Raw genomic sequence first — 9,399 nt, 5'->3', positions numbered from 1 at the left:
GCCTAGCACAGGCTAAAGTATGATTGTAATTAGTTCAACATCGAAAAAACAAGTATCAGTTTACATAACTATAAGAGGGGAAAATAGAGAGCATATAGACTATTCGACCACATGTAAAACGTATAGCATATCAGCCGTAGGCTGAGATATGATTTATGATTGTCAGTCATAGATGAAAATGTAGTATATATTTGGCCTACCCTGGACTGGATCATGATTGTGACTGGTCCAGTGTTGAAATCAAATTAAGATAATAAACTATGTTTAATTGAATAGTGTCTAGACTAGCTAGTATAAGTGAAACATGGTGTTTGTAATGTTAGTTACAGGCTGAGATATAGTTGCCAGCCATGGATGGAAATGTAATATATGTTTGGCCTATTATAGGCTAAATCGTGAGTAGAGCTACTCTAGTGTCAGAATAATAATGTGGTCACAAACCAATTATGTTAATTAGATAATGAAAAATAATTTTATTAGAATATTGTTGACTCGAATTGTTGCTTGGATTGCATATAAGTGACATATATCTTGAGATTTGTATATGGTGATATGCATGTAACTTAGTTGCCATACGATTAGACTTAATGTGTAGCATGCCTTTTATAGCATGTATATTGATACATTAAGCATTATTCAAATTATTAATAGATAAATTCTACTTTTTTTTTTTTATTAACTTAATTTTATCATAGAGATATATATTCATAATTATGCTAGTGTGAGTGTGAAAGATTCTTATTGGACTGTAAATCTTACATCATTTTTTTTTTTTTTTTAGAGTTGTAAGATATATTGTTTCAAATGGATTAGATCTGGAGTTTGAGCGATAGAATCATCTTATAGACTTGATATGATTTTTGGGGTTTCACTCTAGAATTTATATAAAAATATCCCGTGATCGATCTGGATGTTAGATTCGAAGCGTGATAGATTTTGACCATACGAAAGCATTGAAATTTTAAAAAATATTATTATTAAGAAGATAATTCAAGAGAGAGATAAATAATGAATTATAATATATTCATGCAAATCTCTACGCACACCAAACATGAAGAGGCAGCAATAGCCGTACAACTTATTACTTTATTCTTTGCTTGAAGGTTACATTCTACCTGCTCATGAACTAATTTGAATATCTTTACATGATTACTACATGAATGTTCTAGAAGTATTTAGAAATAATGTGCCACGACTCACAGCAGCCAATGGACATCAACAGCATAATTCAGGTGGAGCCCGTCACCATCCTTTTTTTTACATTTTCTATTCCCGGAGTACTTTGAAGGCGTCCGCAAAGTCTAAAAGCGTGAGGGACCACGCTTCGTTCTGGTCCTTTTCTTTAGGGACCAACTGGTCGAGAAGCTCGTGCCAGCCAATCGATTTCGCTCTCATCAGAGTGAAGGTCACTTTTGCCACCAATTCTTTTGCTTTAATCCTCCCCAGTCTGATCATTTCTTCCTAACCGAAGTCATTGGGAGAACTCAAATTTGTGCTTCGCTTCAGACCGATCAAATATCCACAGTGGAATCTCCTTTGCCGCGCTTGTTTGGATGCGCTTTACAAGCAAGCAAACAAGCCTTTATCTATATTGGCGCGCGACCAATGGATGTGCAATGGCTTCCGCTAACGGCTTGGATGTGACCAATGGAACTTTATTCCACAGTTCTGGGTTTGGCCTACACTCTACATAAGCGTGCCTCCAAAACATGCAATAGTACACATGCAAAAAAAATTTCTCTTGAAAAAATTTAAAGAGTCTTGTACCCAAAAAAGCAGAAAAAATAAAAAATAAAGAGTAGAACGCATGTATATGTTTTGATTTTTCTTATCTTGAACTTCTGGTCATTTTTAAAGCTGGATTTTTTTTTTTTTTTTGGAAAGGAGATCCAAAAGACCATCCAAATCTATTAAAACAAACAAGAAGAGAGTTTGAAGAACTCTTGTTCAACGAGATGAACAAAAGAAAAAAAAATTCAAGAGAGCTAAACAAGTCTAATTAGCATAATAACCTAGTCTGCTTAGCATAATAACATAGGAAAATGAGGAAAAGAGTGTGAGACTTAAGAACAAAAGCCATCTTGAATTAATTAGAGTTTGGATTCTCTGCTGTGTACCGCACGGTGCGGTGCACAGCATACCGTCCATCGTACGATGGATGGCCACGTGTGGATGCACGCAGCCGTGTGCGGCCGTCCATCACGCGATGGATGGGGTGCGTGCGGTACATAGCACACCGTCCATCGCACGATGGACGGCCACGTGCGGATGCACGCTCGTTGCGTGCAGCCATGTGCGGCCATCCATCGTGCGATGGATGGGGCATGCTGTGCACTACACGGTATGATGTACAGTAGAGAATTAGTGCATAATTAATTAAGGGAGGGTCAAAAGAGAGCAAGGCGTCATCTCATATAGGAAAGTAAGGGGAAGGAGATGGGAATCAGATCTGAGTGGCTATCTTCATAGGAGGAGATATAAGAGAAAAAGGGTCCAAGGAGACTGCCTTCATTGGGAAAGAGGGAAGAGAAAAAGGATGGAGGATGGTTTCCTTCGTAGGTGAAAGAAGGGGATTTGGCTGCTTCATGCTTGGAAAACCTTATCGAACAAACATAAGCCATTTCGACTAGGTGATGTTCAAAATTACATTCAACAAGCATCATTTTATTTGACATAGGCCCACCCTGGCAATAGAGCAGGAAAAATATCAATGGACTAGAACTTGTGAGCCTATCTACTTTAGCGGTTGAATGATAATGGTTTTAAAAGTTATTTATGAGAAAAATGGTTTCAAAAGTTGATCCTAGTTTGCAAAAGCTTTCAAAAATTCTAGTCATTATCTTGGCTACCTAAATAAGTGATAGATCCTGAGGAAAAACAAGATAACTTATGTATTAGTTCTAATCTTTTAGGGTAAAGGACAGTACCAATCATATCAAAGACTCCAAGCTCTTTTCTTTCATAAAAAGACTAGGTCTTTTTATGTATAACAATATAGTAGGTAAACATAGTTTAAGCCAATTTGAATCATGCATAGAAATTAAGAGCAACAAAAAGTAACAAATTCTTAGAATAAGTCATCAAATTAATATATCTATTTGATGTTCACAAATGAAATTAAAAAAAGATCACACCCTCAGGCAGCGAGACATCCTCTTCTAACTTCTTGATGATATCAATTGGATATATCTCTGATGTCAATCCAATAGAAATGGAATTAACATTAAATTGTTTACTAATCCTAATTAAATCGAGATGGTAGATGCAAATCTACATAAGAAAATGAAAGAAGAGGCTAATCAAGAAGGCAATTCGGAAAGCCAGGGTTTCTAAATACTCGCAAGCAATCAAAAAAATTATAAATTAATTTGAATAAAGTATAGACAACGAGACAAAGTCGGGGGGATGAAATTGCAAAAAAAACTTTAGACAATTGCAATGCCTTTTGGGAGTTCTCTTTGAAGACAACCCTTGCAAAAATAATATTTTATAGATCCATCCTCAAGTTTTACTATTTGTTTAAGAATAATAATAATATTTTCTTTTTAGCAGATAAAAAAGTTATAAGGCTGTAGTAAAAATACGTCTATGATAATCAACTCTCATAAAGTCCTTGACCTAAATATGATTAGAAGATTGTTTGCCCCAAGAATGGCTCCTTAAAAGCTCTTCTGCCTAATTTACTAAAGCATCTACCACTACATACCCTTTCCTGTAGATAAAAAAGGGGGCAAATCGGCTAAGCTAACATCTATTAGTTTTCTTATATAGATGTTTAATCTATAAACTATTTTTTATACTGTCTTATCAAGAACAACAGATGAATATTTTTGTGGGATTTGTGGTGTTCCAGATTTCTTTTGATTTTCTTTCTTTTCTATTTATAATGGCAAGAAGTTAGTAGATATATGATGGAAAATCCTTGTTCACATAATTTTCTATGGTTCATTAATAAGGCTTAGATCTTCGATGCTAAAGAAAGTTCTATAACTTTTGCTGTGATTATCTTCCTATAGATTATCTTTAATCATATTGAAGTTCCTTTTCTAGAGATATCGAAGAAATTAATTAGTTTATTTTGTGAAAGCATTTTATTTTAGAATGATTAAAAAATAATATCCAAGTACCACAAGCAATTATAGTAATTTACACGACAATCTCCTTGATTGTATTATTTGTCCTAGAACACGATGTACTTTACTATGATAAATAAGATTGTTAATATTTGAAGCTGCACAGTAAATCAAGCATCCATCTTGCAAGTTCTCTGGCTTTCTATTCCACTCCTGCTGCTAGATTCATCCAACTTTTTCTTTAAAAAAAAAAAAATCATAAAACTTCTCTAGCCTTCTAATTTGAGGACAATAATTGTTTTGTTCAGAACTCTAACACTTTTATGCATTGTTTCCTCAAATCTTTTATATGGCTAAACCCTTCCTTGGCAATGTCAATTAGGAACTTAACATCTGTAATGATGCAATGCATTTTTTGGTCTCAAAAATAAGAAAAAAAAAATCTACAATCTGGTCCATCCACATTGTGCAGCTTGTTCATCATACACAATATCATCCAAATTACATCATTCTAACTCTAAAACATTAACAAGCACATGGTGGTAAAACATATATCAGTGATCAACCTTGTAGTTGCGAAACTTGTTAAAGTTATTTCCCATACTATCATGCTGATTAGAATTTTATATCACAAATAGCAAGTGATTTGTGAGATCAGATGAAGTAAAAATCAGGAAGCTGTTAATCAGAATAGACGTTAACAAAAACATTCAGATTTTTTTTTTTTTGGAGACAAGACAAGCAAGATGTCCATTAACATTTCATTAAGATCATGAAATGTATTCAAGAAGCTTGCCCAATTAATAAGATTAAAAAGTTCATTAAGAATGATTGCTTCGAATTACGCAACAGTTGAATCATACTTGAGAAGAAACAACAAGAGTTTGTACCATCCTCTTGGTTAGGCCAACCTCATGGACAGTCGAATAAGGTGCAAAGAGCAACCTTTAAGCAAGGTTTATCTCTTATCAAAAAAGAATCATGGCATTATGAATCTTGTAAAGTGGTATGTCCTTGCATAATTTGGCATTAGAATCTCTGCACACATGAATCTCTTTTTTGTATTCCAAACTGGTTTCCTAATGGATTCAACGTGCCAGCATCAACAAATGTCCACACTGCATCAAATCATCTCCAAATCATATTCAATATTATACCAAGATGCGCAGCTAAAACGCATCTAATTCCATGTAAAAGCCTCCATTAACCTGCCACCATTCAATATTCTCATGATACAATTATTCAAGCCAACTTTATTCTTGGATTTTGAATCTAATTCTCATGCTTTGCACTACCAAAGCTTTGCTATAAATACCAACCTCCAAGCAGTGACAAAGTACCCAAGCCAAGGACCACCCACAAGAGTTCTTCCTAGCTTCCTGCTGTGTGAGAGGGGAGTTGTGAGGGGAATGGCTTCCGCACAGGCTTCGAAACCTGGGCTCGCAGCACAGCCCAAGGCAGGGGAGAGTGCACACAGGGCCCAGGGTCTAAGCAGGCCTCCAAAAAGGCTGACCAAAAGCCTCGAGAGCCTAAGAAGAAGGTAAACAGGATTTTATTGCGTGCTTGTCTCCATCCAAAACTAGGGTTTTCTTAAACAGTCTCATGGGATTGCTCAACCTCTTTATATATTTAATTTTTCCATTTGCCAGAAAAGTTTTAAAGGACGTATTCTTTCATGTAATATTTAGAATTAATATTAGAATTAGATAGAGGCAGATAGGTAGAAATATGGATTGTTTTCTTTATTGTAGTTCTAATCAACTTGATTTTATTCTCAAGCAGGGTAAGAGTGGCAAAACAGCAGCTAAGAATTAGCGGCAGCAACTAGAAAGTTGGGACGTCCCATGGGGACTAGAGTTACGTGATACTTGTATTTCTTTTCCTTTTATGCATGTTTTCTTTTTCTTTTCTTTTCTTTTCTTTTCTTTTTTTTTTTTGTTCCTTACTACTATAGTGATGTTTATGCCCTGAACTCTTAAGGCTGAATGCTTGTTGGATGTTGGACCTGGCCTAGTGAAATAAAGGTATTTTATAATTACTAAAAAAGGGGTAATTGTCTGACCATGCTATGATCAAATAAGCTGGTAATTTATTGCGACATGGCTGGTTCTTGATTGCTTTGAAATCCATCTGGGGTTCTGAAAATCAGTATATCTATCGGACCATAGCTCACAGAACTAAAAAGCAGATGTTGTTTAAAAAAAGAGTTAGGTGTTACTGATTTCCATGGATCTTGAGATCCTGAGCAGTTATTGATGATGTTTGTTGGAACGTCCTATAGAAAAACAAATCAATATGGGATAGATCTTTCTATTCTTCTCTTTTTATGCCTGTCTCCTCAATAGAATGAGTTTTGCCCTAGGAACACAAAGATCCTTATGCCCTAGAATTTCTCTACAGGCGAATATATATCGAAGTGAAGTGGGGATCTAATCCAGTTAGTAATGTTAACGGGTCCATCCATCATAGAGCCCATTAATCGATCAGATCTATATCGATATGTACTACATCACACGACTAAGATAATAGGATCCAAAATAATATGATCACAGGTAAGCATTGACTCCTTAACTATTTATTCAGACGACAACTTAACTCGTATTTTCATAATAAATCAGAATAAGAAATCAATCCATAATCAATGAAAGCTCACTTTATGAAAATTTTCAACATTCTTCTATTTGGACGATATTGATTAAGATCCTTTTTTATTTAAAAAAATATTATTATTATATATAGTTTAAAAATAACTCTCGAACTAAGTGCACCTCATATGGCCACATCTACAAATATCTGAATGAATAATATTTTTAATCAAAATTCGATCCGCTAAAACCACTAATATTGAATCATAGCAGTCTTTATACCATTTATCGATATAAAACCACTCTATGATTACAAATGTTAGTAATCTCACCAACATGGATTCCAGTGATTTAGTGCGTATAGTGCAAACTTTGTATCCATATGATCAAATCATATAAAGCTCATCATCAATCTATTTTATGGTTTCAAATGAAACCCATTTATAGTTTCCAATGAAAATTACAGCAATTTTCAACTTTATGTCATAATTTCATTATATGTCTCAAGACGAATTCTTTATGTCTCAAGGTGAATCATAATATCAACGATATCAATTACAACATAACTAATATTTTCATACTTAAGCGATATCTTTATGCTTAAGACTTTAGTTCAAACAATACCTTTATACTTAAGCAACATCTTTATACTTAAGACCTTTCATTTAAATAGCATTTACAATCAACTTTATGTGCATAGATGTAAATGCAATATTTCATTATGAAATAATGAAAAATAAAAGCTTTATGATATCCATATGATGTTCAACAAAAATAATACTCCCACTAATCAGGCATATCAAAAGATTCCAATAAACCCATGTTTTTCATATGTTTAATAAATATGATGAATCTAAGTCCTTTGGTCAATGGGTCAGTCAGCATTACATCAATCTCTACGTGTTCAATTACAATGACTTCCTTTTAATCATATCTTTGACTGCCAAATATTTTATCTCTATATGGATAGAGGTGTTGAAAATTTTTATTATTTTTTTAAAAAAATATAGTTGCACTATTATCATAGTAAATTTAAAATAGTTTCAAGATAGAATCAATAATAATATGCCATGCGATGAAGACCCTAAACAAAACAGTATAAGTTGTAGCTCCTAACATATTACAAACTCTGCCAGCATAGCACAAAATACCATAAGAGTCTGTTTTAAACTTTTTAAAGAAATAACTCCTTCAGTCATGATTAAAATATAATAAAATTAAATTTCACATCATCCATGCAACCAATATAATTCATAATCACAATATCCAATCACTTCTAGATAATCAGACTTTCAAAAATTAGCATACATTTTGTTTTGGTATTCTATAAATATCTTATAACCTTTTAGCTATAGTCCAAATGCTTCATGTTCGGGTTTATTATATATATATAAAGTACACTCACATATATACTATATCTAATTTGGTGCAAATCTTTGCATATATCAAAATACATAATAGTTGAATGAGACATATTCTTCATGAATTCTTTTCTACATTGTCCTTAGGATATTGGTTTCTCTTGAACTTCTCTTTCTTGACCACATTTATAATTATGCATACCAAATCCATTCAATATACAATCAATGTGAGCTTTCTAAAACAGCTTTAATATATCACAGACTATTCCTATGAATATTAAAGCCAAGATAAATAAGGCTTCTCTAAGATTCTTTATATCAAAGACCTTAGATGGTAAAGTTTGGTCTTATGCAACAATAGAGTCACCACTAGCAAATAAAACAACATCCATATATGTGATAAAGAAGCTAAATTTACTCCTACTGACCTTAAGATTCATATTTTGATCTACTTTATTATCTACAAATCCCAAAGAATCAACAATGTCATCAAACTTAAGATATTATTTCTTCGATGACAACTAAAGATTATAGATATACCCCTTAGGTTTGTATACCATATGTTCTTTTACACTCTCAACAAAATCTTATGATTGATTTATATAAAATTCTTTTAATGAAGCTCTTGGTCAAAGAAATTACCAGTGTCATGATTATACTTAAAGAATCCTCACAAGAGACTGAAGAAAAATCTCATTATAATTTATGCCCCTTTCTATGCATCATTTTGCTCTCAATCTGGTATTGAAGTATTTAATATTACTTTTAAAGTCTTTTTAATTTTAAATGCCCATTTATACCTTATAAGCTTAGACCCTTCAAGTATTTCCATCAGATCCCATACTTTGTTTTTAATCATAAACTAAATTGCATCACACATAGTTTTAAACTTATTTAGCTAACTAAAACTTACAATAATATGATCATATGAGACTGTATTGATCATATGGCCAATGTCATAGTCATTCCCATCTAAATAAACCAAATAGTTATTAGAAATGATAAGTTTCCTTTTCTTTTATCTGATTTTTTTACTGGTACTTCATTAATTGGCTATGGAGGTGCTATAATCAGTTCATATATCTAATATTACTCTCTCACTATCCTTTTAGGATAATATATGATATTTTCTTAGACAACTGGAATAAGAACAATGACTTATTTTTTTTTAATGTTATATCTCCAGTATGAGAGCATCTATAATCATCCATATCAGACTCTAAAAAGCTGGCATAATTAGACTTAATAATCTTCATACTCTGTCAGGGTAGTAAAATCTATATCCTTTAGAATTATCTGGATAGCCAATCAAATAATAACGAGTAGGTCTAATCCAAACTATCATTATCGGATTATACAACTTAATCTTTACAAGGCAGC

At 33.0% G+C, this 9,399-nt stretch overlaps 1 long non-coding RNA gene across 1 annotated transcript; it reads left to right on the top strand.

The window, feature by feature from the left end:
- Window positions 1-5,411: 5,411 nt before the first annotated feature.
- LOC105032525 (uncharacterized) lies at window positions 5,412-6,119 on the top strand. The gene is made up of 2 exons (XR_829826.3): window positions 5,412-5,613; window positions 5,856-6,119. It is a non-coding gene; the product is annotated as an uncharacterized lncRNA (long non-coding RNA).
- Window positions 6,120-9,399: the final 3,280 nt, after the last annotated feature.

Source organism: Elaeis guineensis, chromosome 13 (genome assembly GCF_000442705.2).
Source record: "Elaeis guineensis isolate ETL-2024a chromosome 13, EG11, whole genome shotgun sequence".
NCBI classification, from domain to species: domain Eukaryota; kingdom Viridiplantae; phylum Streptophyta; class Magnoliopsida; order Arecales; family Arecaceae; genus Elaeis; species Elaeis guineensis.
Note: the sequence above shows the minus strand (reverse complement) of the source record. Positions and strands in the feature narration are given on the sequence as shown.